Source organism: Ursus maritimus, unplaced genomic scaffold (genome assembly GCF_017311325.1).
Source record: "Ursus maritimus isolate PB19 unplaced genomic scaffold, ASM1731132v1 scaffold_3, whole genome shotgun sequence".
Taxonomy (NCBI): Eukaryota; Metazoa; Chordata; class Mammalia; order Carnivora; family Ursidae; genus Ursus; species Ursus maritimus.
The window spans coordinates 22,856,278-22,883,333 of NW_024425563.1; the positions used below are offsets into that span (position 1 = coordinate 22,856,278).

At 38.0% G+C, this 27,056-nt stretch overlaps 1 protein-coding gene across 3 annotated transcripts in view; it reads left to right on the forward strand.

Moving 5' to 3' along the window:
• TNPO3 (transportin 3) overlaps window positions 1–27,056 on the forward strand; it is an 82,416-nt gene that overhangs the window by 1,455 nt on the left and 53,905 nt on the right. Inside the window, exon 2 of one of the 3 annotated variants that reach the window (XM_040644021.1) lies at window positions 11,146–11,306. The exons of the other annotated variants lie outside the window; for them this stretch is intronic. The gene's annotated coding sequence lies outside the window, so the exon portion shown is untranslated. The remainder of the gene's footprint in view (window positions 1–11,145; window positions 11,307–27,056) is intronic. 3 annotated transcript variants of the gene reach the window in all.

A 27,056-nucleotide genomic window follows, 5' to 3' on the forward strand; every position in this document is an offset into this window, starting at 1 on the left:
CTCTTTCCCCTTTCTTTTTTAAAACCAATAACTGATACTTAAAGGTGCTCTGCCCTTTTAAATGAGCCTCTGGGCTGCAGGTGCGTACTATTTAAAATTTTGCAACTTTGGCTTTAGATGTTACGTTTAAAATTTTGGGGACCCCAAGTTCTGGATAACGTCGTGGGAAAAGATAAAGGAATAAGACTCACTGTAGGCCACACAAGAAAATAATTCACATATGCTCTTATTTAGTGTTTATTTTGGGGGGAGTTAGAAATCTCATACATCATACTGAAAGTCATCTCTTCCCTACTAAACTTGGTTATGTGTGTATTTTAAATTAATATTTGAGTGCCTGCCATGTACCAGCAACTGTGCTAGGCTTTGGTATATGGAAATGAACCAGACAAAAATCTCTTCTTGCCACATAGCATATTTGTGATGACTCAGTGAGTTAATATTTGTAAAGCGCTTAGAAAAGTTCTAGGAACCCAGAGTTTAAAATATGTTAGTAATTGTCATTTAAATGGTAGTCACTCTTCTTACTTTCCACTACTCTCTGTTACAACCTTCCATCAATTATTACTGCTTACAGTAAGGGTCCCAACAGGAACAGATGGCACACTTGTAATAGAATAATTCAAGGAGGGTTTATTTTATAAAAGTATTGTTTATGAAAATGCTGGTATAATGTGGTACCACAAGAGATAGTGTAGGAGCCTGTAGCCAAGTTGATAACATCCATAGGCAGGAAGGAATAGGAGAGGGAGTGGTTACTTGAACTCTGAAGGAAAGTGTGGAGTTATGCTGCCTTGAAAAGAGTGGCAGTTTTCATTTGAAGGGACACAATCATCAGGAGGTGATTTTTCAGGGTGGGGGCTGGAGGAATAAATATATTGACCTTCTTCCCCTAAACTCCTGGGATTCTTCTTTGGGCAAACCCAACCAAAAGCTAGGGGACACCAGAACCTGTTGATACAGTCCATATAGGTCAGCATACTGGGGCAAAGAGCAGTAGGGAAGGGTGGAAAAGTGAACCTGGAAAACATCTAGCACATTCCCACATCATTTTTAGGCAACTTCAGCATCAGGATTCACAGTTTAGCTGACATTTCAGCCCCTTAATTCCTTTACTTCCTTTTCTCAGCCACATGGTCACACTGTCACATCTTGGAGCTTTTCATTACTAAAAAGTCACCATCCCCTCAAGTCACTAACTCAGCCACATGGTCACACAGTCACACCCTGAATCTTGTCAATATTAAAAGTCACCAGCCTGGGGTGCCTGTCTGGCTCAGTTGGTAGAGTACATGGCTCTTTATCTTGCAGGCGTGAGTCGAAGACCCATGTTGGTATAGAGTTTACTTAAAATAAAAGCAGGGGGTGCCTGACTGGCTCAGTTGGTTAAGGTCAGGTCTTTATCTCAGGGTCATGAGTTTAAAACCCACGTTGGGGGGGCGCCTGGGTGGCACAGCTGCCTTCGGCTCAGGGCGTGATCCCGGTGTTACGGGATCGAGCCTCACATCAGGCTCTTCAGCTATGAGCCTGCTTCTTCCTCTCCCACTCCCCCTGCTTGTGTTCCTTCTCTCGCTGACTGTCTCTGTCTCTGTCAAATAAATAAATAAAATCTTAAAAAAAAAAAAAAAAAAACCCACGTTGGGCTCCACATGGGGCTCCACTCTGGGTTTGGAGCCTACTTTAAAAAAAAGTCACCAGCCTCCCACATCATTAACTCACATATCTACTCTGATCACAACCCACTCTTCCAGTTTTCTGGCTTAAGGATTCAAGTAACCTCATATAGTAGGTGTTTTTTGAAATCTATAATTTTAATTTCTATCAAAATTAAAAAATTCTGGGGCTCTTGGGTGGCTCGGTTGGTTAAGCATCTGGCTCTTGATTTCGGCTCAAGTCATGATCTCAGGGTCATGAGATCCAGCCCCTGTGTGGGGCTCTGCCCTGGGTGTGGAGCCTGCTTAAGGTTCTCTCTCTCCTAGCCCCTCAACCTCTCAGTCACACGCTCCCTCTCTCAATTAAAAAAAAAAAAATTACATAGTTACATTTTTTAAACTTAAAATATTTTATTTTGTTTATTTATTTATTAAAGATTTTATTTATTTATTTGCCAGAGAGAGAGAAAACGAGAGACAGCACACAAGCACGGAGAGCAGCAGGGAGAGGGAGAAGCAGGCTCCCCACTGAGCAGGGAGCCGGATGTGGGACTTGATCCCAGGACTCTGGGATCATGACCTGAGCCGAAGAGAGACACTTAATCAACTGAGCCACCCAGGCATCCCTAAACTTAAAATATTTTAAAAGAAACTTTTAAAACTTTAAAAAGTTATAAAATGGAAACTACAAGAAGAAGGCCTAGGATGTAAAAGAGCAGTTATGTTTAGACTTTCTTCTATGAAAGATGAGGATTTGGGCTCCCTCCACCTTTTCTTCTGTTGCATCTCTCTAACATAGTTATATCAGTTTTGGTTAAATACACACAAGATACATTGTGAGCCGCGTAGTATATATAACGTGGTGATTTTTCCTTTTTTGTGCAACTTTTTTTTTCTGGTGGTAGTCATTACCTTTTTCTCTTTTTTTTTTTTTCACATTTGCTTCATTTTCTGTATATCTTTAATTTGTTCAAAATTCTCTGTGAGTATATAAATATCCTCTTAGTATGTTCAGATTGGTAATCTCTTTCCTATTTTTTTTGGTAGAAGGAAACCTCTCCCTAGAGTTCTCCATCTTCCTTCTCCAATCTGACCTTGTTATTCTCTAGATTTCTTGAATAATTATTGTCCTGGGGTCTCTGTTCAACACTCCTAGGGAATTACATTCTCTTTCTTATGTCAGATGCATTGAATCCTGGATCCCATGATCTTTTCTTGGATTGCTCCCCCATTTGATGGCTAGTTGAGAAGGGAACCTTTACCCCTTCTCGTATTTTTTTTTTTCTTTTTTAAAGATTTTATGTATTTATTTGACAGAGATAGAGACAGCCAGCGAGAGAGGGAACACAAGCAGGGGGAGTGGGAGAGGAAGAAGCAGGCTTCCAGCGGAGGAGCCCGATGTGGGGCTTGATCCCAGAATGCCGGGATCACGCCCTGAGCTGAAGGCAGACGTTTAACAACTGAGCCACCCAGGCGCCCATGAGCCACCCAGGCGCCCCCCTTCTCGTATTTCTGTTGGTCTTTTTTTCTTGGACCACTTTTATCCTGAGAGCAATCTTCTGGGGGGTTGTTTTTTTTTTTTTTTTTAAGATTTTATTTATTTATTTGATAGACAGCCAGCGAGAGAAGGAACACAAGCAGGGGGAGTTGGAGAGGAAGAAGCAGGCTCATAGCGGAGGAGCCTGATGTGGGGCTCGATCCCATAACGCCGGGATCATGCCCTGAGCCGAAGGCAGACGCCTAACTGCTGTGCCACCCAGGCGCCCCTGAGAGCAATCTTCTGGACATAAATGGGGCTGCCAGTGGCAGGTGAGAGAATGAACCAGGGGATGGATCTTACCACTAATTTGTAGGCTTTAATTTAATCTAATTTCAGTATGGTATTCTTGTCCTTAGGTGAGTCTTTTGGCCAACAGTCCAGAGTCCCTCTGTGTCAATCTTTCCAAAGTAAATCTTGAGTCTTCTGTGATGGTGGGAGGATAGTACCCTGGCCACTCAGGAGGAAAGTCTCAGTGTAACTGCTTATACAGATTTTGAACCCACTCCTTTGTGTTTTTGTTCCTCCTGTGCCTCTGCCTTCAGATGTACCTGGTACTTTAAATTCATGAGCGTAACTGGGATTTCGCAGAGTGAATCATTTTGCACCCTTGGCTTCCGCTTTCTCATCCTGTCCTTCCTTCAACTTTTTCAGACCTGCTAAGACCGTTAACTCCTCTATTAGCATTCTAATTTTCACAGTTTTGTTGATATCAGTCATGTTTCCATTCTTTTTGTCCTTTTTGGCACTCCCCCCCCCCCCAATTTTTAAAAATCTCTTTACTTCGATTTTAGTGGATTTTTGGAAGAGACCTGTGAGCAAACAAATGTGTTAAACAAATCCCTGAATTAGTTCTTGAATTTCATCAAAACCGTATTCAGTTGACTGGCTCCTATTGTTTCTTCATTAGGTCTTATCTTTACTTCTGTCTAATTTGGATTACAAGATCTATCATTCTAGTAATTTTCTTAAATACACTGTACCATCAGCCCTTCACCTCTGATTTGGTAAAACTTCAGCATAGGTGTAGCCAACCGTGTCTCCCTTCTCCTCTTAGGTCTGGGTGCTCTGCATCTCCTTTTCTGAATTCTTAGGCACCTTGATCTTTTGGTTATCCTGTCTGTCAGTAGCATCTTCAGACTCCCTCTACTGGGTCCTTCCCATCAGCATTCATACAGCTGTAGTGTTTCCCATAGTAAGCAAATGGTTATGGTGGGGAGGGAGAGTGGAGGTGGTAGGGAGTGCTTCCTCTGTCCAATTTTGTTATTTCTTTAATTTTTTCATACCTCTGTGCTTTTACTCTTTCCCAGTCTTCAAATGAAGAAACTAACCCATCTTTTCAAAGCCCAGCCTAAGTTCTTTCTCCTTGAAGTCTTAACTGATTCTCTTCAAATGAAAATCATTTCTGCCTCCACTGAACACCTGGAGCACTTTACATAACTGCATTTGTAATTTTTTTTACCTTTTCAAAAATCTGTTTTGTTCCCCCTCCTAGACTGTAGAGTCATTTTATTTGTTTATATGATACAGTTGAAGGAATAATTTAATGGTTATTAAGAAAGCAGTGATCAAGATGCCCGACACACAGGTTCTTAAAAATGTGTGTTGAGGGGTACCTGGGTAGCGGCTTAGTGGGTTAAGTGTTTGACTCTTGGTTTCTGCTCATGTCATGATCTCAGGGCCTCACATCAGGCTCTGTGCTCAGTCTGCTTGTCCCTCTCCCACTGCTCCTTCCCCTGCTTGTGCTCTCTCTCTCTCAGAAATAAATAAAGTCTTAAAAAAAATGTGTGTTGAATGAATAGTTACTTGTAGGCATCTCTGAAGGGATAGTTGGATATCTCAAATTCGTTTTTATGAATTTCATTTATTTTTGCTGCCTCTCTCTACCATACCCACGGGTAGCTGAAAATAATATTATGCAGCCTCTGTGATGTTCTGTTTTCAGTCTTTCCATCCTTTTTTAAAAAAGCAACCTTTATGAGGGGCATCTGGGTGGCTCAATCCGTTAAGTGCCTGCCTTCAGCTCAGGTCATGATCTCAGGGTCCTGGGATCAAGTCCCTTGTCGGGCTCCCTGCTCAGCAGGGAGTCTGCTTCTCCCTCTCCCTCCCACTTGTGCTCTCTCTCACTCTTTTCAAATAAATAATTAAAACCTTTAGGGGAAAAAAACACAACCATTGTGAGATAAATTTATATTGTCCTCATTTTATTCTTTGAAAGACTTAGGTACAGGAAGGGAGAGGAACTTTCTGACTCAAAAAGGCTTTCTCAAAGTAGTCACTAGGTACAGACTAGAAGTCTATTCTAGTGTAGTAACAGGCATAGTGTTTTAATTTCAAGTTTGTTGTTAAGGAACGAGTTTGCTTGGTTTGTTTGAAAACCATTTTGAAGAATATACATTTTGAAAAAAATGTATCACTTCCCTCCAACACTCTTTACTAATCTTAACGTCATTTAGTAGAGCTCTGATGACCTGGTGACAATAGATTTGGTTTAAGGGTATATAATTTAGATACAGTTTAGTCCATGCTATGAGTTAGCATCTTTTCTCTTTCTCTAATATTTATATAGAACAGCCATTTGCCGAAGAATCTATATTCATTACTCGAAACTTTTTCTGACAAAATTCTTGGAAGCAACCTACAGCCATGGTTTTGATTTATGTGATAGGTGGGTATCACTGATACCCAAAATGTTTTAAAATAAAGCAGGTTATTTTGAGACAGATCTTAAAGGAAGCCTATCTAACAGTGAACTGTTCTGAATACTTTGTCCGCTTCTGGTAACCCAAACGAGTAGATAGTGTAGAAAGCTATAGAAGGAAAGACTGTCTCTTTATACAGCTAATGAATTATGCTACACATTTGTTCTAAGTTTGTAACTTAGATTATAAGGAGACTACTTTTATAGAGACAATCTGTGGGTCAGAGATTAGCTCAAAAATTTTATAGTTAAGTCTGGAAACTGAAAAGGAATGATGAAATCATAAAAAGCATATGTCATATGAAATCATGCTCTGATGGACTAAGTTGACATTGTCATGTTTGGTTTGTCACATACCCTTGGGAATTTTCTTCTAAATATCCTGTCAGGAAAGCCGTGGGTCATGGAATTTCAGCTTCAGATTTCTTTCTTAATAATCTTCCTCTCCGGAATTTCTTGGTTCTTTAGCCTAGTTCTAAAAACCTAGGGTCTTTGGTTTTTCTTTTAGCAATTGCGGTTATTGACCTGACTTGTCTGAAAATCTGGGCTTTTTTTATGCTTATGCTTTTATCCTCCAGTAAGTGACTCTTAAAACATGACATGCTTTTGAAAGGACAGCCTTCTAGAAAAAAGAAGTGTTCATCTACAAATTCTGTGGATCAGTTAATTCAACGAACAGGAATACTGTATGGCTTGGTTTGCTGGAAAATGGAAACATAAACGATACAAACCAGAGACCTTTATTCCAGAGTTTAAGAATCTGGCTGTATCATCTAATATGGTAGCCATTAGCCAGATGGCTATTGTGGCTACTTTAATTAATTAAAATTAAATGAAAGTTAAAATCTGTTCCTTATTTGCCACATTCCAAGTCTTAGTGCAGATATGGACAATTCATGTCTTTGGTGCATTGGAGACTATGAATGAGAATTTGTGATGGTATTTATGTTGGCATGGTAGTCTGTTAGCCGGTGGCATTCATCCATGTTTGGATTAATTTATTTCTTGTCTTCCCAGCCCTTGGACCAGAGTTGGTAGTGCGATTCAGGATATAAAATTATCAGGGCAGTGCTGCATTTTCTAATTATAATACAGTTTTCTTCCAAAACTTTCCACATAGTTCTTCATTTTTTTTTTCATGTTGGTTGCACTGATGTCTGTAAGGGAAATGGAAAAATAGATTGCATCGATTTTTTTTTATTGTAAAATATTCTTAACATAAATAACCATTTTTAGGTATACAGTTCAGTGGCGTTAAGAACATTCATGTTGTTGTGTAGCCGTCACCACCACTGGTCTCTAGAACTTTTTCATCTTCCCGGACTAAAACTCTGTACCCATTAAATTATAACTCTCCATTCCCTCTCCTCTCCAGCCCCGGCAGCACTTTTTCTACTTTTTTGTCTATGAATTTGACTATTCCAGGTACCTTATATAAGTAGAATCATATACTATTTGTACTTTTGTGTCTTGTTTATTTCACTTAGCATATGTCTTTAAGGTTCATTCATGTTCATTCCTTTTTTAAAATTGCGGTGAAATGTACATAACATAAAATTCACCATTTAACCATTTTAAAGTGTACCGATTAACGGGTTTAAGTACATTCATGTTGTTGTACATCCATCACCACCATCCATCTCCAAACTTTCTCATCTTGTAAAACTGAAACTCTACCTATTAAACGTAGTTAACTCCCCATTTTTCCCTCCCCGTCCCCCAGCCCCTAGCAGCCTGCTTCTATCTCTGTGAATTTCACTACTCTAGGTACCTCATATAAATGGAATCATACAGTATTTGAACTTTTGGACTGGCTTATTCACATAGCATAATGTCCTCAGGGTTCATCCATGGTGTATCATTTGTCAGTATTTCATCCTCTTTTAAGGCTGAATAATAATGTATGTACCACATTTTGTTTATCCACGCATCTGTCAGTGAACACTCAGGCTGCTTCTACCTTTCGGCTAATGCAAATAATGCTGTTATGAGCATGGGCATACAAATACCTTTTGGAGTCCCTGCTTTCAGTTCTTTTGAGTATATATCCAGAAAGGGAATTACTGGTCATACAGTAATTCTGCTTTTGTTTGTTTGTTTTTTTGAGGAAGCGCCATACTGTTTTCCAGATTTTAGAGAATTTTAAGCTCTGTTGAACTTAAAAACAAATTTAATTCATGGGAAGTCAAGATTGCTCGGATTACCTCTCCTGTATTTTTCTTGCTTGTACCCTGGTACTGAAATACTACCAGAGAGTATTTTACTGCTGTACAGGTGAAGTCTCAGATAGAAGCTTTATTTCTCTTTATTGGAAGTTCATAGTGCTGCTAAAGGGGAATGCTTTGTAGTGTTTGGCATCCAGAACTCTTAAAAATACTGACTTAGGGGTGCCTGGGTGGCTCACTCTCTAAGCGTCTGCCTTTGGCTCAGGTCATGATCCCAGGGTCCTGGGATCAAGCCCCGCATCGGGATCCCTGATGCGCTGGGAGCCTGCTTCTTCCTCTCCCACTCCCCTCTGCTTGTGTTCCCTCTCGCTGGCTGTCTCTCTCTGTCAAATAAATAAATAAAATCTTTAAAAATTTTTAAAAAAATACTGACTTAATTTTCCTTTCTGGTAGAGTTTCCAAAATGACAATATTATACATGTGTTTTTTTTCTTTTGGTAAGAAATTTTCTGTTAATGGAGTTTACATTATGTGTTTTACTTCTTTTTTTCTCAAGCCCATAGCACAGTTCTTTTCAGTTTTTCCTCTGTATTCATTGTTTTCTGTTTCAGCCATAGTATAATACTATTTAAGTAGCCCCATAACAAAAGAATATACTTGGAATTAGAACTGAAAATGTACATGTTTTTTATATAAGGATTCAGAGTTTTCTAACACTTCAGTGCTTTTTTTTTTTTTTACAATACTTTAAGCTAGACATTTCACATTCCTATAAGATTGAAAAACTTGAATCTTCAGCACAGTGTTAACATATGCTTAATATGTCTGATAATATTCTCATTCTTCTGGTTTGTATGAGTTGTTATAAAACTTGGCTCAGATGGGCAGGAATAGAGACCAGTGATTAAAAGAAATAAGTTTTCTATATTTTTTACTTTTAGGAAGTACTTACCTCGGCTTTGTTTCAAATGGTTTCAAGCTTGGTATTTTCTTCTTTTAAAATAGAACTGCCTAGTATAATTAGTAAGGCCCACAGCAAGCAACGTGATTACCAAGGAATGCGTGCTTCAGTCACTACCAAACAAAGTTGATTTTATGGATCCAGATTTATTTATCTTTTTTCAGGGCCATTCTTGAGGTTAACATTCACGTACTTCGGTTATTGAGGATTTTAAACTTGGATAGGGATTTTTTACACTTGTCATGAAAATATTTTGGCACAATTTCTCAGTATCATATTATGTGTGACTGACAGTCACAAATTTGAGCCAAATTTCATTTGACAGAGTTCATTAGGACTTAGGATTGTTTGAAAATGCTTGTCCCAGAAACATGGGGATCTCATCAGAAACTGAGGAGGCCACAGGGTTCAGTGCTGTTATTTGGTCTTACTGATTCCTTTCATTGAAATCAAGATAGAACAGTGCATATGGGTGCTACAGTCTTCTGAAAGTTGGCTTGAAGAGTGTTTGGAAATTTCTTGTGGACTTTGAATAGCTTGTGATCCTTTAAAGAATTATTTTTAGCTAGGAATCTCTTCCTTCACATAAGGGAAATAGTATCTCCCTTTTAATTATTTAGTTATTATGGAGATGGCTGTGAAAATGTTTAAGTTGGCTGAATTTGTCTCTATAAATGAGCCTTTTTACTTCTAGAAAAGTTATTTAATGCACACAAGGGTATTCTATGGGTATGGGAGCCTGCTGGGGGGACTTTATTTGACTCTTTTTCATTTATACTCTGCTGCTGGAGATGGGAGCTGTTTACTTACCACTGCTGTGAACGTTTTAGCTAAGTTCATTTCATCATGGTTTCTGCATTTCAAGCCATCTTACAAAACAAGTTATTTTGAAAAATACCATTTTTAGGTAGTAATGGTTATCTTTTAGGCCCCATAGTTATGTTTTTCTTAATATTCCTTCAGACCATTTTCTTTCCCTCCAAAGAGAATCATCAGCAAGTAACTCGTGACAGACCTGGCAGCTTGTCGTAAGTTTGGAAAATTCTCATAAAAGATTAGATACAAAGGCTTAAGATAGTTGACCAACTTAAAAAGTTACTTTCTCTGGGAGCGCCTGAGTGGCTCAGTCGTTAAGCGTTTGCCTTCGGCTCAGGGCGTGATCCTGGAGTTCTGGGATCGAGCCCCACGTCAGGCTCTCCCGCTAGGAGCCTGCTTCTTTCTCTCTCGCTCCCCCTGCTTGTGTTCCCTCTCTCGCTGGCTGTCTCTCTCTGTCAAATAAATAAATAAAATCTTAAAAAAAAAAAAAAAAAGTTACTTTCTCTGTTTCAGGTAAATTAGGCTTTTTTTTTTTTTTTAATCTGTCTCATGGGAATGATTTTTTCTTGATTTGGGAAATTCTGGTTTTCTAGCTCTTTACCACGTTGTTATAGGGTATATGTCTAAAGCTTTGTGTTCTTGGACTGATAGTTTTTGGGGGGTTTTGTTTTGTTCTTTTCACTCTCTTAGTCTCCTCCCCCAATGCACTGTAAATCTTTAAAAGTATTTAATAAATATATTACTTACTAATTGAAATGCTTAAAAAAGTACAGCAACCTGACACTTTTATGTTACTTTTCAAATTTCACTGAAATATTTGTATTTCCAGAACCTCATTTTCTATTTGCCAGAGCTCTTCTGTCCTCAGTGAAGTATTTTAAGTAATTCTGCTTAATTTGAGGAGTTTTTTGTAGGATTAACTAGCAGCCTTAATCCGCTTCCCATTCTTGGCAGCTAATGAATCCTTAGGCTCCTATCTGGGTGTGTGCTTGCATTGTTGACAGCCCGCCTGCTCAGTGATTTAGGTTGATTCGGCAGTTTTAGAACTGTTAGTGTAGAAGTGAATCTTGGAGCAACGGAGCACCATTAAAGAAAAGGAAAGGGCAAGTACTTTTAGGATCTGCTGTGAAGTACAATGAAAGACTTAGAGTAAGTTACTGAAAGGATTGCTGGGCCATAGCCTGCTTCATATTCATCACATAGTCATGGAAATATCTTTTGAAAAGACTGATATAAAGGTCTGTTCTGCTACTGCTTTGTGAAATGGAAGACTGGAATTAGATGCTTAAATGGAAAATGTTCTCTTGTTGCAGCCTCTTTGAAATGTGCTGCTGGTGGGAGCTGCAGCTTCCTCCTGCTGACTCTGAGCCCCAGGCTTCGGTTGAGATGGTCCTTTCAGAAATGTGGAGCTTAGTCCAAGCCTGGATTTCAGTGGGTAGCACCTGGCATCTGTGGCTAGAAAGTCCTATGAAGTGTAAGTGCTTTATTCTCTCCTTGTCAAGAATCCCATTTCCTTCCTTCCTTTTCTTCTTTCTGCAGCTTAGCAGAGGGGAAGTACAATGAGCAGTGTACTGTAGTGTCTAGGGTACCAGGATTTGGTTGCATTATCTTTATGATTCAGTGACCAAAATAAGATTACTTGTTTTTGGATGTCAACAATTCTTAAACCCTCCTAGAATTCAAAATAAAGTGATAAATTATGACCCCTTAATATATCATACTGGCCGTGTCATCCCAAGTAATTTTTCATTGACAGTCTACTTTAGTAGCTGTGATATTTAAGTTTGCCAGGTTTCTTTAGAGATCACTCTTATATTTTATTCTTACTCTAAAAGACAAGTATTTGAAAAGAGAGGTGCATTTGACCAGTGGGTGAGGCAGCATCGAGATAAATAAGGATGGTTAAAATGAGAGGACAGCTCTTTCACTTTGGTTCTACCTGATACATTTGCATAAAGAGCAATTTGGGAGTTTTTCGACCAGTTTGTCAAAGAAGTATCCTAGGAAATTCATTAGCTGCCATCTCTATTTTAGTTTAGTTAAAAAACAAAAAAACCCTAGTTAACTATATAATGAGCATTAAAAGATACAAGTTTTATATGTGATTTAGTTGCTTGGAGTTAAGTACTTTTTTCCTATTTCAGAAATACTGGTAATATTTTAAAGTAAGCTCATTCCAGAAGATCCCCATTTTAGGGAGATTTTAAGGTTCTCTTCACTGAAATTTTTCTGAAAAGTCTAAATCTTCAGATTTTAGCTAGGAAATTATTGAGCTTCTTCTCACTGCTAAAACAAAATATATATTTAAAATAAAACAAAACCAAGGCTCCATCTGTGTAAGGCATGTGAAGTTCTACAAATGAGGATTCTGAATGAAAAATGTCTCTCATCCTCTCAGGGCCTTTGTTTTCTTTATCTGTAAAGACCTGATTTGCTTATTCTCTGTTGCCCTTTCTCTCTCTAACCATTTTGGATTCTGTTCTTAGAGCTGATTCCCAATCCCTAAGTATCTAGCTGTGTAGTAGAAGGATGGGCTTTTCATGACTGGAAAAGCAAAGAGGTGTTACAGACTTAGGAAATGATAGTATCTTGTGATTTTGCTTCATATTTAGTAATTTAAAATACACTTGTACTTCATAAGGCCAAAGGAGTTTGTGAGATGTAGAGATAGTTACAGTTGTTAGAAAAGATGAACAAAGGCCTAGGTAATTATAGTACAAAGTTCTGTGGTTGAGCTGTTAATAGAGCCAATGTAAAAAGATTCCCGCCTCCAATATTTTCTTCTTATCTCTGTGTTTCAGGAGTTTGAATATGATGTGTTTGGTGGTTATTTGTGTGGGGGAAAGGGGGCCAGGAATGTTCTCTCTTGCCCCAGTCTACCATAGTCTTAGTTCCAGTGCTGCCGTTCTCAGTGGTGGGGCTTTCTCAGTGATCCTGGCCTCGCTCTCCTGTGGCATTCTTGCTTGGCCTTGCATCTGGTAGGTCTCGTGCAGGATTCCCTCGGTGTAAGGAGACTTCTGTTAGTCTGTAACAGCAATAGGTCTTAGCCTGTGTGGTGAGGGTGACAGGATTTGCTGCCCCCACACAGCTTGAGGCTTTTGTTCAGGAAGGGAGAGGAGCTGGTCAGCTTTTTGTGCCTTCTGTGCGGTTGAGGGTTCCTGTCCAGGATCCTACTACCAAAGGAGGTTTTCTCTGGTCTTTTGCCCTAGCTCCAGTCTTTGTCCTGAGTGTCTGGGGGAGGTCTGTGGAGAGGAGCCTGTAGGTGGTTGTGAAGTCCGCTTGTGTCTGGGAGTCCCAGGGGTTTTATATGTTCATGCTAGTCCATACTCAGCTTTTATCAATTTGTTCATAATTTTAGCAGAATTTTTATTACTTGGTTATGTGGTGCCCTGTGTCTTTTCCTCACTTGTTATGCCACAGATGAGCCAGTGCTTGCCTCCTGTCGCCTTAGAGGTCTGTCTTTAGATTTCAGTCTACTTGATTATGCTGGGACCTGAGCTTTCTGATGCATTTTAAGAAGTTATTTTGTAGTTTATTTGCTTTTGTTTATTGTTAACTCAAAAGCGGTGTTCATTCCGACTTGGTAGATCTTAGATATAGAACTCCTCTCAGGTATTTTTTAAAGATTTTATTTATTTATTGTCAGAGAGAGTGCACACACACACACACACACACACACAAAAGCAGGGGGAGCGGCAGGCAGAGGGAGAAGCAGGTTCCCCGCCGAGCAAGGAGCCTGATGTGGAACTTGATCCCAGGATCCTGGGATCATGATCTGAGCCAAAGGCAGACACTTAACCAATTGAGCCACCCAGGCATCCCTCCTCTCAGATATTTTTATTCATGTTTTAAACCCCACAAGATGATATTACTATATATAGTCAGTGTCCATAAAGATTTACTCACATACTTAACTTTTCCATTACTCTTCATTTCTTCCTATTTCCATGTTTCCATCCAGAATTATTTTCCTTTACCATGAAGAATACCCTTTAGTATTTTCTTCTTTTTGGGTATGTTGGTTATAAACTGTCTTCTTCTCTTTTATTATTATTTCTTAAATTTTTCATTCATGCATTCTTTTATTTATTTATTTATTTATTTATTTATTTATATATTTATTTATTTATGTTATTTAGTTAGTAAGTAAGTAAGCAAATCAAGCAAACAAGCAGGTAAGGAAGTAAGCACTAGACCCAATGTGTGGCTTGAACTCATGACCCCAAGATCAAGAATCAGATAGTCTACCAACTGAGTCAGCCAGGCACCCCTTTCTTTATGGTCTTAAAATGTCTTAATTTTGCTGCATTTTGGAAGGGTTGGTATAAAATAACCGATTGGTAGTTATTTTCTTTCAGTACGTTGAAGATACTGGTTCCCATTGTTAATGTTGACAAGCCAGCTATCAGTCTAATTGTTGTTCTTTTAAAGGTAATATGTTTTGAGTTGTTTTTTCTCTTTTCTCTGTCCTTTAGATTTTCCTCTTTGGCCCTTAAAAATTTTTTTTAAGATTTATTATTTGGGAGAGAGAGCATGCACACATGTGTGCGTACAGCGGTGAGGGTGCAGAGAGAGTCTTAACCAGATTCCACACTGAGTGCGGAGCCCAACGCAGGACTTGATCTCATGACGCGGAGATCATGACCTGAGCTGAAACCAGGAGTTGGGAGATTTAACCGACTGCATTATGCAGGTGCCCCTCCTTTTTGGCTTTTTTTTTTTTTTTTAAGATTTTATTTATTTATTTGACAGAGAGACAGCCAGCAAGAGAGGGAGCACAAGCAGGGGGAGTGGGAGAGGAAGAAGCAGGCTCCCAGTGGAGCAGGGAGCCTAATGCAGGGCTCGATCCCAGAACCCTGGGATCATGACCTGAATCAAAGGCAGACGCTTAACAACTGAGCCACCCAGGCACCCCTCCTTTTTGGCTTCTTAACGGTGTTGTTATGATGTGCCTAGGTCTGGTTTTTCTGTCCTTAGCGTTTGTAGAGCTTCTTAAGTCTTGGGTTGGTGTCTTTTACCACTTTGGAAATTTCTCAGCCATTATCTGTAGTGCTTCCGCCCAATTTTTTTCTTTTCCATCTAGAATTTCAATTATATGTATGTTAAAGTTTTTCAGTGTGTCCCACATGTCACTTGGATTCTTCCCATTCTTTCCCTTCTGTCTTTTTTGATTTTGTGCTTCGGTCTTATTTTCTTTTGATCTGTTTCTAGCATAGTAATCTTTTCTTCAATTGTATGATTTGCAGTTTTAACCCTTCCATTTGGTTCTTAATTTCGGTTACTATATTTTTCAGTTTTAGAATTTCCATTTGATTCTTTCTTATGGATTATATTTCTTAATAGATGTTCTCCAGTTTGTCTCCTAATCCCTTAAATATATTAATCAGCTACTTAATTTTTTCCCAACTGATTATTTTGAAAAGTTCATAACTTGAAAGAACTGTAGAGTGAGCACTGATATACCCTTCGCCTCAATTTGACAGTGTTTCATTTGCTTCTCTCTGTCTTTCTCTTTCTGTCCTTTTCTGACTGTATTTTTTTAACCTTTTGGAAGTAAATTGAAGACCTTATAATGCTGTACCCCTAAACACTGACATATTTCTTGTAAGGACTGGGACATTTTTCTAAACTAAACTAAAACCATTGTTACTCCCTAGAAATTTAACTTTGACATATGGTATTATCTAATATACGGCCTATATTCAGATTTTCCAGGAGCTTTTAACTTTTTTTGTTTTTCCTAATCCAGGATCCATTTAAGGGAAATGCATTGTTTGTAGTTGGTCTTCTTAATTTTTCAGGGTATTTCTGTTTTTCTTTTAAGATAGTGACATTAAAAAAAAAATCTAAGCCCATTTTTTTCTGTATTTAATATGCCCCAGTATTTGGATTTATCTCATCATTTTCTCATGATTTCATTCAGGTAAAACATTTTTTGGAGGAACACTACATGGTTGGTAATTCGTTTTCAGTGAAACACATCAGGAATAGTATAAAACTTTGTTTCATTATTGGTGATTTAGTTAAGTTTTTTCACTTCAGTTAAGACATCATAGTTGTGTTAGTCCTCATTCCATTATCTAGGTACATTATTTTCTGTTGTCTGTTTCTTTTCTCTTTGTTGTTGTTGTTATTTAGTCTTTTGTTTGATATTGGGTATATTGTTTATGAAAAATCGAAGGGATGATAAATGATGTTTTCCCCCTGACATGATTTCTTTTGCTTCTTGCAGGTCTTTATAATAGGACCAAATCCCTTTAAGGGATTGAGCAGATTTTAAACTGTGTTTCTTTCTTTCTTTTGGTGGTAAAATGTACGTAACATAGAATTTACCATTTTTAAAATTAATTAATTTTTAAAAGATTTTATTTATTTATTTGACAGAGAGAGTGAGAGAGCACAGCAGGGGAGAGGAGCAGAGGGAGAAGCAGGCTCCTGGATGAACAGGGAACCCCATGGGGGGGGGCTCGATTTCAGGACCCCGGGATCATGACCTGAGCCAAAGGCAGACACTTAACCGACTGAGCTACCCAGGCGCCCCAAAATTTACCGTTTTAAACTATTTTATCTTATTTATTTTTAAAGATTTATTTATTTGAGAGGGAGAGAGCATGTGCATGTGGTCATGGGGAGGGGCTTAGGGAGAGGGGGAGAGAAACTTTAGCAGACTCCTTGCTGAGCTTAGAGCCCAGTGTGGGGCTCGATCCCAGGACCTTGAGATGACCTGAGCTGAAACCAAGAATTGGTTGCTCAACCGACTGCACCACCCAGGGGCCCCCATTTTAACAACTTTAAAGTGTACATTTAGCGGCACTAAATACATTCACATTCATGTACCACCATCACCACAGTCCTCCAGAACTTTTCATCTTCAACTGAAACTCTGTACCCATCAAACAGTAACTCTCCCCATTTTCCTCACTTCAATTCCAGTGCCTGGCAATCAAAATTCTAACTTTGTTTTCTATGAATTTGACTACTCTTGGTACTTCATATTAGTGAAATCATACAGTATTTGTCCTTTTGTGTCTGGTTTATTTCACTTAGTGTAATGTTCTCAAGGTTCATCCGTGTTATAGCATGTAATGGTACTTCCTTCTTAAGGCTGAATAATAATCATTGTATGTATGTACCACATTTTGTTTATCCATTCTTCTTTCAGTTAGCATTTGAGTTGTTTTCAGCTTTTGGCTATTTTGAAATATGCTGCTGTGAACATTGGTGTATAAATATCTGAGTTCCTGGGGCGCCTGGGTGGCTCAGTCGTTAAGCGTCTGCCTTCGGCTCAGGGCGTGATCCCGGCGTTATGGGATCGAGCCCCACATCAGGCTCCTCTGCTATGAGCCTGCTTCTTCCTCTCCCACTCCCCCTGCTTGTGTTCCCTCTCTTGCTGGCTGTCTCTCTCTGTCAAATAAATAAATAAAATCTTAAAAAAAAATAAATATCTGAGTTCCTACTTTGGGTATATACTCAGAAGCAGGATTGCTGCATCACACGGTAATTTTATTTTTAATTTTTTGAGGAACCGCCATGCTGTTTTCCATAGTGACTGTATGATTTTCAATTCTCGTCAGCAATGCAGTTTTCCAGTTTCTCTACATCCTCAACAGTATTTTGTGTTTTCTTGATAGTAGCTATCCTAATGAGAGTGAAGTGCTGTCTCATTGTGGTTTTGTTTCACGTTTCCCTAATGATTATTGATGTTGAGCATATTTTTGTGTGTTTATTGGCCATTTGTATATCTTTTGGGAGAAATGTCTGTTCAGGCCTTTGCCCATTTTTTGGTTGGATTGTTTGAGGGTTTTTTTGTTGTTGAGTTATAGGAGTTCTTTAAACATTTTGGGTATGAATCCATTATCAGATTTATCATTTGCAAATACTTTTCCCATTCTGTGGGTGGCCTTTTTATACTTCTCAAGTCTTTGGTGATAAGTAGAAGTTTTGAATTTTGATACAGCCCAGTTTATCTATTTTTACCTTTGTTCCATGTTCTTTTGATGCAAGAATCATTGCCAAATCTAATATTCATGAAGCTTTTCCCTTAATGTTTTCTTCTTCTAAGAGTTTTATAGTTTTAGATCTTACATTTAGTTTGTGATCCTTCTGGGGTTAATTTTTGTGTATGATGTAAAATAAGGGTTCTGTTGTCCTTGTTGAAAATCATTTGACTGTGTATGCAAGGATTTATTTCTGGATTCTCTTTTCAATTCTGTTGGTCTTGTGTCTGTCTTAATGCCAGTACCTCACTTTTTTTATTGTGGCAAAAAACACATAACATGAATTTATCCTCTCAGCAGTTTCTAAGGGAACAGTACAATATTGTCAACCACGTGTACATTGTTGTGTAAGAGATCCCTTGAACTCTCTCCCCCCATTCTACATAACTGAAATTCTACACCTGCTGAAAAACATCCCGCCATACCCTCATCCCAGCCCTGAGTTTGACTACTTTAGATACTTCATATAAGTGAAATAATGCAGTATTTGCCTTTTTGTGACTGACTTCATTTACCATGATGTCCTCAAAAAAAAAAAAAAAAAAAAAAAGGCAAAACAAAACATAATGTCCTCAAGGTTTACCCGTGTCTTAGTATGTAATGGTACTTCCTTATTTTTTAGGACTAATATTCCATTGCCATGTATACATATGAGTTTTCAACTTTTGGCTATTTTTGTGAATAATGCTGCAGTGTATGTGGGTATGTAAATACCTTTTCAAGATTCTGTTTTCAGTTCTTTTGGATATATACCCAGAAGTGGAATGCTGGATCGTATGGTAATTCTTGTTTTTAATTTTTTTGAGGAACTTCCATACTGTTTACCATAGTGGCTGTACTGTTTCATAGCAGTGCACAAGAGTTCCAACATCTCCACATTCTTTCCAACACTTACTTTCTGTTTTTTTTCCTTTTGATAGTGGCCATTTAACAAGTGTAAAGTGATATCTGACTGTGGTTTTGATTTTACATTTCCCTGATGACTAGTGATGTTGAGCATCTGTTTTGTATGCTTGTTGGCCATTTTTATATCCTTGTTCAAGAAATACCTTTTTAAATCCTTTGTCCATTTTAAAATTGGGCTACTTGGTTTTTTGTTTTGACTTGTAGGAGTTCTTTATATATTCCAGATATTAATCCCTTATCAGAAATATGCTTTGCAAATAGTCTCTCCCATTCCATAGGTTGCTTTTCCACTCTGTTGATTATTTCTTTTGCTGTGTGAAAGTTCCAAAGTTTGATATTGTCCCTTTTGTCTATTTTTGCTTTTGTTTCCTGTGCTTTTAGTGTCACATCCATGAATTCACCATCAAATTCAGTGTCATGATCCCTCCCCCCCATGTTTTCTTTTGAGAGTTATAGTTTTCAGGTCTTACATTTAGGTCTTCATGTGTTTTGAGTTAATTTTGTACATAGGTCCCCCTTTCTTTTGTATGTGAATATCTAGTTTTCCCAACACTGTTTGAAGAGATTCTTCTATCCCCATTGTGTAGTTTTGGCACCCTTGTCGAGTATCATTTCGCTATATTTGTGAGGGTTTATGTCTAGGCTCTCTTTTTGTTCCATTGGTCCATATATCTGTCTTTATGCCAGTACCATACTGTTTCGATTATTCTGGTTTTGTAGTAAATTTTGAAATTGGGAAATGTGAGACCTCCAACTTTGTTCTTTTTAAAGATTGTTTTGGCTATTTGGGGGTTCTTGAGATTCCATATGGATTTTCTTTTTTATTTCTTTTTCTTTATTTTGTTTTATTTTATTATAAAATATGTTCATTATAAAGTATGTTCAGTTATGTTCATTTTATATTATTTTATTTTGAGTAGTGAAACACGGGTCTTGAACTCATGACCCTGATATCAAGTCCTGAGCTGAGATCAAGAGTCAGATGCTTAACTGACTGAGCCACCCAGGTGCCCCTCCATATGGATTTTCTTTTCTTTTTTTTTCAAGATTTATTTATTTTTTTGGAGAGTGAGAATGGGGGGGGGGTAGAGGCAGAGGGGGAGAGAGAATTTCAAGCAGACTCCCTGCCGAGTGGGGAGCCTGACATAGAGGTCGATCTCACGACCCTGAGACTACCACCCACGCCAAATCAAGAGTCGGACGCCCAGCTGACAAAGCCACCTGGGTGCCCCCCTCCATATGCATTTTCTGATGGACTTTTTTGTTTCTGAAAGAAACATTATTGGGATTTTGATAGGGTTTGCATTGAATCTGTAGATCACTTTGGATAGTATTGACAACAATAGTAAGTCTTCCAGTCCTTTAACACAGGATATTTTCCCATTTATTGATGTCATCTTTAACTTCTTTCAGAATGTTTTGTAGTTCTTTTTAAAGATTTTATTTATTTATTTGAGAGAGACAGATAGCCACAGAGATAGCAAAAAAGAGCACAACCAGGGAGGAGAGGGTGAAGCAGGCTTCCCACTGAGCAGGGAGCCTGATGTGGAGCTTGATCCCAGGATCACAACCTGAGCCGAAGGTAGAGGCTTAACTGTCTTAGCCACCCAGGTGCCCCGTGTTGTGTAGTTTTCAGTATACAAGTCTTTTTGCCTCTTTTATTCCTGAGTATTCTGTTCTTTTTTGATGCTGTTGTAAATGCAATTGCTTTCTTAATTTCCTTTTCAAATTGTTCATTATTGATGTATAAAAACTAATTTTGGGGTGTTGATTTTGTATTTTGCAACTTTCCTGAATTCATCTATTAGTTCTAACGGGTTTTTTGGAAGTCTTTAGGGTTTTCTACATATAAGATCATGTCATATGTGAATAACCATCATTTTACCCCTTCCTGTCCAATTTGAATACCTTTTATTTCTTTTTCTTGGTTAATTGCTTTGGCTGGAACTTCCAATAAGAACTTCCAATGCTGTGTTGAATTTAAGTGGCAAAAGTGGGCATCCTTGTCTTGTGCCTGCTCTTAGAGTTTTGAGAAGCTGTCAGTGACATTGAATAAGGTGCTCATTGTGGGTTTTTCATGTATAGTCTTTTTTTATGTTGAGATAGTTTTCTTCTTTTCCTAGTTTGTTGAGTGTCTTTGTCATGAAAGGGTGTTACATTTTGTCAAATGCTTTTCCTGCATCAGTTGAGATGTTTGTCTTTTTTCCCCTTCATTCTTTTAATGTGTGGTATATTACATTAAAAAAATTTTTTTTTTGTTGAACCACCCATGCATTCCATGAGTAAATCTCACTTGGTCATGGTGTATAATCCTTTAGTGTACTGTTGAATTTGGTTTGCTCACATGTTGTTGAGGGTTTTTTTTTTTCATCAATATGTTAAAGGGATGTTGGTCTGTAGTTTTCTTGTAATATTTTTGGCTTTGGTATCAGTAGTACTGGTTTCATAGAATAAATTAGGAAGCATTTTCTCCTCTTCTTCAGTTTTTTGGAACAGCGAGAAAAGTTGGTCTTTAAATGTTTGGTAGAAAACACTGGTAAAGCCATCTGGTCCTGGGTTTTTCTTTATTGGGAGGTTTTGATTCAATATTTTTACTAGTTAAAGCAGTAGAGTCTATTTACATTTTCTATTTCTTCTTGATTCAGTCTTGGTATAGTGTATGTTTCTGGCAGTTTGTCCATTTCATCTAGAGTGTCCAGTTTGTTGGTATACTGTTGTTCGTAGTATTTCTTATAATCTTTTTTTTTAATTTCTGTAAAATTGATAATAAGTCCCCACTTTCATTTCTTTTTTCTTAGTTAATATAGCTAAAGGTTTGGCAAAAAAAATTTTTTTTTTAATCTTTTCAAAGAATCAAGTCTTTGGGGTGCCTGGGTGGCTCAGTCATTAAGCGTGCACCTTCGGCTCAGGGCGTGATCCCAGCATTCTGGGATCGAGCCCCACATCAGGCTCCTCTGCTGGGAGCCTGCTTCTTCCTCTCCCACTCCCCCTGCTTGTGTTCCCTCTCTTGCTGGCTGTCTCTATCTCTGTCAAATAAATAAATAAAATCTTTAAAAAAGAGAGAGAGAATCAAATATTTGTTTTTCTGTTCTCTATTTTATTTATCTTTGCTCCAGTTTTTATTGTTTTCTTCCTTATGCTAGCTTTCAGTTTAGTTTGTTCTTTTTCTGCTTCCTTAAGGCATAAAGTTAGGTTGTTGATCTGAGATTTTTTTTTTAACATAAATGTGTATGGCTATGCATTTCCCTCTAAATGCTGCTTTTGCTGCATCTCATAAACTTTGGTTTATTGTGTTTCCATTTTTGTTTATGTTAAGATATTTTCAGTTTCCCTTGTTTTATTGTTTGTTTTAAGAATGTGTTACTTTTGGGGCACCTGGCTGTCTCAGTCAGAAGAGTATGTGACTCTTGATCTTTGGTTTGTGAGTTTGAGCCCTACATTGGGTGTAGAGATTACTTTTTTAAAAATCTAAAATAAAAAATAAATCTTTGCATCCCCACCCTCAAGTTTAACAGTCCAGAAGGAAATGGGCTTTTGTTTTGACTTTTGGTCTGTCTTTCCTTTTTGAGATCTCTAATTTTATTTTTATTTTTTAAAGATTTCTTTATTTATTTTGGGGGGTGTGCACATAGTGGGAGAGAGTGAGGGAGAAGCTGACTCCCTGCTGAGCAGGGAGCCCGATTTCAGGGCTCAATCCCAGGACCCTGGGATTGTGACCTGAGCTGAAGGCACATGCTTAACCAACTGAGCCACCCAGGTGCGCCCCTAGATCTCTACTTTTAAAGAGGTAGAAACATTTAAATCAGAAATATAGATAACCTGGAATTATACAATTGGAATTTTTGCTAGTTTCTGCTATTCAGATTAAAGCACAACTTGGCATGGTGCAGTCAGGAACTTTTTCACCAGAGTCCTGACCTGGCAGGTTGACAGATTTCACGTGGGAGAAAGACATTATGCTAGTTCAGTTTTAACAAGCAGTATTGGAGTTTTTTGTTGTTCTGTTCTTCTTTTTTGTTTTTTAAACACAGATTTGGAAAATGGGATGGAACAAATGTATAACTTGGTTAATTACTGTATGTGGGTGTCCTTATCGCTACCACCCAAATCAAGAAAGAGAACTTTTCTGGCCATTCCCGAAGTCTTCCTTGCTCTGTTTGACATAACTGCTTCCCTCTCCCTAAAAGTAACCACTGTCCTTTCATAGTAATCCTTTCTTTGTGTTTCTTTATAGTTTTTAGTCTTGTTGTTTTTAAAAATACGCCTTTTGATTGTCTTTTAATCTGTAGGTTCTCTCTCTATAGATTAACTGTTGAGGAATCTGGGTCATATGACCTATTGAGTTATTATTCTACATTGAGGATTTTGCCGATTACATAGTTATGATGCAGCTCTAGTCTCTGTATTTCCTGCAAATTGCCAGCTGGATCCAGATGTTTGATGAGACACAAGTTTGATCCTCTTGTCATTGTGGTATCCTGTTCTTTTGTCAGGATGCACATAATATTTGGTTGCTTGGGGTTTTTTTTGTTTTGTTTTTTGTTTTTTATTTTTTTTTAAAGATTTTATTTTATTTTATTTTATTTATTTGACAGAGACAGCCAGCGAGAGAGGGAACACAAGCAGGGGGAGTGGGAGAGGGAGAAGCGGGCTCCTAGTGGAGGAGTCTGATGTGGGGCTCGATCCCAGAATGCTGGGATCACGCCCTGAGCCGAAGGCAGACGCTTAATGACTGCGCCACCCAAGTGCCCCTGGTTGGTTGTTCTTAAGATCTACTGTGAAACAAATTACCTTAAAACTTAGTGACTTAAAACAAAAATTGTTTCGGGGGCTCCTAGCTGGCTCAGCCAGTAGAGCATGCGACTCTTGATCTCAGGGTTGTGAGCTCAAGCCCCACATTGGGTGTGGAGCCTACTTAAAAAAATTAAAAAACAAAAACAAAAATCATTTCATTGTATCTCACAGTTTTGTAGGTCACAGATTCGAGCAGGGCTCTGTGGATGATAATATTCTGCTCCATGACGTTTCGTGGATGGGCTGGCCTGGAGGTTCTAAGATGGCTTCATTTACATGCCTGACACTCTGATAGAAATGGCTGGAAGTCTGGACTTAGCTGTGCTCCTCTTGCTCTCCCTGTAGTCTTAGGTCTCTTTACATTGTCTCTCCAGTAGAGAAATCTGAGTTCTTCTTTTTTTTTTTTTTTATAATGATTTTTTATTATATTATGTTAGTCACCATACAGTACATCCCGGGTTTCCGATGTAAGGCTCGATGATTCATTAGTTGTGTATAACACCCAGTGCACCATGCAATACGTGCCCTCCTTACTACCCATCACCGGCCTATCCCATTCCCCCACCCACCTCCCCTCTGTGGCCCTCAGTTTGTTTCTCATAGTCCGTAGTCTCTCATGTTTCATTCCCCCTTCTGATTACCCCCCCTTTCTTTATTCCTTTCTTCCCCTACTGATCATCCTAGTTCTTATGTTCCATAGATGAGAGAAATCATATGATAGTTGTCTTTCTCTGCTTGAGAGAAATCTGAGTTCTTACACAGTAATTGTCCAAGAATTTGTGGACATGTATTAGACCAATAAATATTTTGGGGAATCACTTTGATAAATCCTGGTTTTTTTTAAGTTCACCTGCTAATTTTATCCCCTATCCATGAATATTGCCTGTAGCAATTATTACTGTGGTGTTGAAATAGTAATTGTCTATTTTTCTCATTTCTTCTTACCTTTATTAACTAAGCATTTTTCTGTAAAAATGATTTCGTATATTTTACAAAAAACTTCTCTGCAGTTAGTTATTTGGTCATTGTTCACAGTATGGACTCATGGGCATTTGCTTTATTTTTTAGTTTATAATCCAATACTATCATAATTCATTTTCTTACACTAGGTTTTTTATCTTTGGCCATTGAGCTCTTTTGGGTTGGCTTCTATGTCCTTTGTACTTTAGACTTGTTTGTTTGTTTTAGATTCAGCAATTGTTTAATGTTATCATGCCCAATTTATTTAGATGGATATACAGTATCTCTGTTTTTCTTATAAACTAGTTTTGTTTTGTTTTTAAGATTTTATTTATTTGACAGAGAGAGAGACAGCCAGCAAGAGAGGGAACACAAGTAGGGGGAGTGGGAGAGGAAGAAGCAGGCTCCCAGCAGAGCAGGGAGCATGATGGGAGGCTCGATCCCGAGACCCTGGGATCACGCCCTGAGCCGAAGGCTTAATGACTGAGCCACCCAGGTGCCCTGATAAACTAGTTTTTTAAATGTTTTGGGCCTGCTTTTCTTATAGAGATGTTACTCCGTTCATTATTTTCTTTCCCCCTCTATAGCTATATATGCCATTTGGCCTCAATTGCTTATTTTTTTGTGTGTGAAATTAGTCTTTCTGAACTTTAGGAGGCATGGCTGAGGGGAGTATTTTCATCTTAAAAGAACTTCCTTTTCTGTTGTTTTCTGATACTATTTACAAATGTGGTTTGATTTCTCTAAGATTTCCTACTTTCGTTACCTTCTCCTTTGCTTCCTTTGTCTCTGTTTTACTTATCCTGTATAATTTTGATTCTGTAAACAGGATTCTGTCCTCAGTTTGGAGTCCTGTCCTTCCATTTCAAGAATTTATAGAAGCTAGGCTGTACCATCTCCTTAGATTTTATGTAGGCCTCTTCCACTCAACCTTTTCTACTCACCTCCTTTCAGATCAGACAAAACCTCTTCTATTTTCAGTCCTCAAATTGTCTCTCTGTTCTTTCCATTGAATACTTTTGGGCTCTTCTGGTGTTCCTCTGCCCTTACATCCATTAGATATTCTGTTGTTTTCCTCTGCTTCTGCTTTTACTGAAGCTGAAACTACACAGGTCTTACAGATGTCACTGGTTTGTCCCCAACCACTTAAATTTTGGGGTTCTTAGACATAATTAGATAATACCTGGTTTTGTTGTAAATGCCCATAGTGCTTTAGTTTTGCTCGTTAACTGCTATGTTTTTATGAGGGCATTTATGGAGTTTCCAAGGTTTCATAGAATCTTTTTGCTATTATTTTTTTTAAAATAACAGTTTGAGAGGCGCCTGGCTGGCTCAGTTGGTAGAGCATGCGACCTGTGATCTCAGGGTCCTAAGTTCAAGCCCCACGTTGGGTATAGAGCTTACTTTAAAAAAAACAACCACCAAAAAACTAGATTATAAAATACCAGTTTGAGCAAAATATATTTTGATGGCATATTAAACTACAGATGTGCTTGAGTTACTGGTTAGATACTAAATAGCTAAAAACTTAAGTGGCTGGAAGATTTTTTGTGTGACAATGTTTTATGCTTATTTTCCACCATCTTATTAGATTGAAAGGTAAGTTTTATGTTAATAAACCTCTAATGAACTTCAGGGTCTCTATTTTCAGTTTACTTTGGGAACTTGTACAGGCCATTTATTCTACCTGTTTCTCTTTGGAAAGATCTTGAAGAATCATTATTACTTGTGAAGTGCTCTAGCTTCATAAGAAATTGACTAGGTGAATCTGTGTCATCTCCTTCCACAATTGCTTCTGCTTCTAAATTGAGATTGAAAAAATTTTTTCAGTTCATTATTACCAACCTGTTTTAGCCTTCTCCCAAGAAGAGGCAGTTTGGTAGAATTGGATTAAAATTAATCAGTTGTTAATTAGTTGCTGTGTACTGCACAACTTTGTTCCCAAAGTTATCTTTCAAAATAGAACTCTTATAACTGTGACTAGCTGTTAGAAACCAAATCCTATGCTTTCATTCCATTATTATTCCCATAGATGCGTTTATTTTCTCCTGTGAAAATGATTTTAGTGTTGTGTATATATAGTACTTTGCCAAACATAAATATGTTAGAAAATAATAGAAGTATGTGAAATATTCATTTGGAGTGAGATGGTTTTTCTGCTAAACGGAACTAAAGATTGAAATGTAGGCCCACTGAGACCTATTTATAGATACATTAAAATGGTTCTCAGATTCAATTCTCAAAGTGAACGAAAGCTTATTTATTTTAAGTGGAAGAGAAACATCCAACCTATAGATAGGGTCGGAAGTTATACAGTGACATTTTAGTTTTAGTAGGAGCTTTTGGGGCTTTTTTCTTCATACTCTCCCCCCTACACAATTAATGGTTCTAATCAGCAAGATTAGATCTATTGATCTGATTGATAACTCTCATGCCTTCCTAGAATGAGTCGGAAGGATTTAGGTAATATGTTGAACAGGGCCTATAAATACATAGTTTGAGGTATTGCCTGAATTAGTGGGTAATTTAGCTTGTCAGGTGTTTATTATAGTTTGATCTACATACGT